Below are 5,303 nucleotides of genomic sequence, written 5' to 3'. Positions count from 1 at the left end.
AGATGTAGAACTCCCAGCTCCTCCTGCACCATGCCTGCCTGGACACTGCCATGTTCCCACTTTGATGATGATGGACTGAGCCTCTGAACCTGTAAGCCAGGCCCAATTAAATGTTGTAGTTATGAGTTGCCTTGGTCATGGTGTCTGTTCACAGCAGTCAAACCCTGACTAAGACAGCACCCTAACCAGTCTCAGAAGTCCAGCTCCACGGAATCTATGTCACAGTGCGGGGTGAGGGGAGCTAGGAATCAAGTGTGGTGTCTGTCATACATCTGTAGTTCTAGTAATTCCAGTACTCGGGAGGTAGAGCCGGCAGGGTCAGCCTTAGCTTCATAGTGAGTTCAAGGCTGGCCTTGATGAGGCCCTGAATTTAAAGATTTATTTATTATATATAAGTACACTGTAGCTGTCTTTACACATACCAGTAGAGGGTGTCAGATCTCACTATAGATGGTTGTGAGCCATCATGTGGTTGCTGGGATTTGAACTCAGGACCTTCGGAAGAGCAGTCAATGCTCTTAACCGCTGAGCCATCTCTCCAGCCCCCGAGGCCCTGAATTTAAAAATGAGGAGAATGGGGGATTAGATGCACAGTGTATAAGTACCAGTGACATAGAATAGTGAAGAGGTCATGACCCCTCCCATGCATAAACCCACAGCACTAGCTGGACAGAGTCTATGCCGTGGACACAGAACCTGAAGGACAAGGAGTGGGGGACTCTGGAAGCAACTAGCTTGCACTGGCTGCTTATAACTCTTAGAGATGGTGGCCGGCATATGTTATGTTGGCCTCGTTTCAACTCAGAACACTGTGGAAAGAAGTCCCCATGCCAATGTTTCCAGAGAGCCTCAGACCCTGACTCTAACAAGAGGACTGCTCAAAGATCCCAGGCCCACTGGTAAGAATGACAGAGCCGTGAGGGGGGCTTTCTTTGCTGACAACTTGGCTCTCATGGAAAAGGAGTAAGATGCAGGGCCTGGGATGGCGATGTTGGGAAAATGCTCTTGAGAGCCTGGACCTTCTGAGCTGCCGTAATACCTCGCCCCTCATAGAAGACGGCAGCTTTCTCTTGCTCCATCACTGTTCCTCTATGTAGACTGAGACTGAAGGGTCACAGAATGAAGCTTGCCCCCCTTCCCCCTCAAGCTCTTCCCTTTCTCTTCATGTTACCACAAGAATGAAAATGAGCCAGGCATGGTGGCAAAAGCCTTTAATCACAGCACTAGAGAGGGAGAAGCAGACAGGTCTCTGTGAGTTCAAGGCTAGCCTGGTCCACACAGTAAGTTCTAGGACAGTTATGGCTATACAGAGAAACCCTGTCTCAAAAATAAATAAATAAATAAATAAATAAATAAATAAATAAATAAATAGAGAATGATGTGGTGGTGCATCCTGACTGGAGAGAGGATCTAGATGTTTCGCAGAACAGCAGCCTGGGTGTGTCAGTGAGGCATTTCTGAATTGTAGAAACAGTGGACCACATAGATGGAGTTCAGCAGATGGCTCTCCCAGACATGGGCAGGCCTCACCCAACCCACTGAAGAGCTGAGGGAACAAAAAGGCTGAGTGGGAGACAGCTCTGCCTGGCTCTGTGAGCTGACACATCCGTCCTCTCCTGGGTCTCAAATCCTGTTTAGATTAACATTAAATGTTGGCCATCCTGGGTTTTCAGCTTGCTGACCACAGGGCTTGGAAGCTCTCAATGCTCATAATCCTGAGAGCCCATCCCTTATAGCAACCCTCTTTCTTTCCATATATACCCACCCTCCTGCCTCTAGCCTCAGCTGAGTACATGGGATATATGAAGTAAACACTCACTTGTGACTTAGGGCTTAATGACCTGGCGAGGACTTGGAACCAGCTCTAGTGTGTGACTATGATGCCTCCCTGATGCTCAGAAATGCTGGTAGCAAAGGAGATGAAGATGCTGGATCCAGTTGTCAGATGGGAACCTCAATCGGTTTATTGTGTGAGGCTGGAGACAGATGGTGGGGTAGGCAGATGGGCTGCAGTCAAGGCAAATGCATCCACACTTGGAATACATATCCACAGAGGGAGGGAGGTCCAACATCATCAACTTTCCATCGGGAAACTGGATGGCTTCTTGGGGGAGTGGTACCATATACTCGCGGAGAACATTTTTGCCTCTGCTGTTGGTTGTAGCCATACCCAGCCTGCCCTAGCAAGGGGAAACTCGTGTTCTTGGGCCCAGGCATAGCCTTCTTTCCTGCCACATTGACCACTATATTCCTGGGACCACTGAGGAGCATGTGTGGCTGGGGAAGGTGGTGACATCATTTGGTATACCTGATTGTTAAACCTCTTCTGCAAAAGCTTTTGATCAGAAATCATATAAGATGCAAAAATATTATCTGTGCCTACGCTGAAGGTCTATCTCTTTCCAGTGGTCAGGGTCTGGGTCAGATGTATTCAGGCTCTCGGTCTCTTCTTTAAGGAATTAAAATAAAGGCTCACACATATTTGCAAAGGAGCAAGGTCATTTTATTCAAAAGCAAAGCAACGGAACAGCTCCGGAAAAAAATATATATATTGTCAAGAATAGCAGTGGGCCACGTGAGTGAAGGTGTTCAAGGGTCCTGATTGTTGTTTGGGGTTTCCATTTATGGAGTTCAAGAGAAGATGCTTGGTTGCTAGGAGACATAGTGTGTGGGGGTGGTTTTCTGTGATGTGCAGGCTTATAAGTCATATATCTTTACCACTGTACATGTCCTTTTCCGTAAAGTATATGATTTTAACCATGCACATAACCAATTATACACATGATGGCAGACAGGAGACTTCCCTTAAAAGTTCAGAGGACAGAGTTTGTGTTACTGTTCTTGCATACCCAAAGTAGTTCATACCCAATCAGCCCTCCCACTCTCTCACCAGAGAGATTGGTAATGTGTTTGAATCAAGTTAGATGATCATTAAATGGGGGAGTAATTTATTTCTTTGTTCACAGAGAGGTGGGCAAGTTGCTCCTTGTAGAAGTGGGTGCTAGGATGCTTACAGGTTGCTGGGTTCTTCTTCAGACAAGGAATATGTGTGTTTAGTACACACAGTTAAGAGTTTCAGACCACCTGGTACATTGTGAGAAGAGGTGTGTGTGCATAGCCCAACCCAAGCAGAGTCCCAAGCTGCTAAGTTATTCCCTATGCTTGCCTGCCTCCCAGCCACATAACTTTCCCAGACTACCTTGTTACCAATTCTCAAATGTCTGCTCTGTCCAAGTTCTTGGGCTTTTACCAAACAGTTTCCAAATACTCATGAATTAATGTAGATTCATATTATGGACCATGTATGTGTCTTTGTCTCTCTAAGTCTAACAAGTTACAAACTTGATATCCAGTGTTGGGTGGTCATATTCAGAGGTAAGACCTCTAAGGAAGTACTGAAGGTTAGATGAAATCATAATGCTGGCCTTTAGTTTGGTATGATTACAATAAATATTGAAGAATCTTAGTCTCAGTCTCTCCGTCTTCCCCTCCCTCCCTCTCCCCTCCCTCCCTCCCTCTCTCCTTCCTCCCTCTCTCCCTCCCCTTTCTTTCTCCTTCCACACATGCCAAGGAAGGTCCGTGTGTGGACCCAGTGAGAAAGCGACCGTCTGTGAAGGAGACAGAGAGCCCTCAACAAACCAAGTCAGCTGGCACCTTGACCTTGGGATTCTAGCATCCAGAATGGTGAGAAAGACTTTCTGTTGCTTAAGCCGCGTGATGAGTGGTGTTGCATTATGGCAGACAAATGACACACTCTATGATGTATTTATATAAAGGTCTAAAACATGCAGTGCTGCCATATGTTGTTTGGAGGGCACACATATGTAGTAATAATATAAATGTACGCTGGGATGGATCGATGCCACATTTAAGAGAGTGGTTCCCTTTGCAGGGGAGAGCGTGGAGGGAACTGTGCTTTCGAAAGAGCCAGGAATCTTCAACTGTGTGTGTTATTCCTAAAGTGAATACTATGCTGCTTTTTAAAATGTTTATGCTTTAGGGTGGGCTATGAGATACCATTTGCCAACAATCCCAAAAGGGATGATTCATTACTGGTACCTAGCTTCTTATCTGTAAACCTCTGGTGTCAAATAGGGGCACTGGTACCCTGTTATAGGATAACTCCATTTTAACTTTATATTTTTAAAATATGTATGTGTGCGGAATAGTTTTATGTCAACTTGACACAAGTCATCTGCTAGGAGAGAGCCTCAATTGAGAAAATACCTCCAAAAGATTGGACTATAGGCAAGCTTGTAAGGCATTTTCTTAATTAGTGACTGATGAGGGAGGGGCTGGGCCCAGCCCATTGTGGGTGAGGCCACCCCTAGGCTGATGGTTCTGGGTTCTATAAGAGAGCAGGCTGAGCAAGTCATGGGGAGCAAGCCAGTAAGCAGCATCCTTCCATGGCCTCTGCATCAGCTCCTGCATCCAGGTTCCTGCCCTGTTTGAGTTCCTGTCCTGACTTCCTCCAGCAGCGATACAGTGATATAGAAGTGTAAGCCAAATAAACACTTTCCTTCCCAAGTTATTATGGACATGGTGTTTTGTTGCAGCAGTAGAAACCCCAACTAAGACAGTGAGTATGTATATTACAAAACTTCTACAGTAGTAAGTTTCTATGTGACTTTTTTAAAAAAGACCTTTAGGGTTTTTATTCCTCTCTAATTCCCCTCTGCTATACTGTGCCTTCCCTCCACCCACTTCAATTTAACACTTCCTGTTGGATTATTCTCATTTAGTCCTGTACTCATTACATTTTCTCTGTTGCGGTGTTTTTAACCATAACAACAACAACAAAAACAACAACACTTATAAGAAGGAGAGTTTATTTGGGCTTATGGTGCCAGAGAGTCAGAGTCTATTGTGGTGGGGAAGCATGGTAGAAGGCAGATATAGTGAAGCAAGAAGCTGAGAGACCACATCTCAACCACAGGCACAGATCAGAGACAGAAAACTAGAGACAGGGCAAGGTTATATACTCTCAAAGCCCCACGCCCCAGTGGTATACCTCCTCCAGCAAGGCTTAACCCTAAGCCTTCCTAAATTGCGCTATGGACAGGGATCAGGTGTTCAAATGCTCAAGGCTATGGGGCCTGTTCTCACACACGCAAACCACTATAGATGCTTTACATTACTGTGTGTTTTGTCCCCTGCCTTGAAAGTCCCCCTCATGGCCCCTTATTATTAGTTTCATAACCTCTATGGGTATTCCAAATGAAATGCACCTATCTGAAGATTCAAAGCTAATAAAAGATCCTGATAGAGAGTAAAAATTATTTAAGCCCCTAGACCTGTGTCCA

This window comes from Mus caroli, chromosome 18 (genome assembly GCF_900094665.2).
Source record: "Mus caroli chromosome 18, CAROLI_EIJ_v1.1, whole genome shotgun sequence".
NCBI lineage: Eukaryota > Metazoa > Chordata > Mammalia > Rodentia > Muridae > Mus > Mus caroli.
This window is presented reverse-complemented; position numbering follows the sequence as displayed.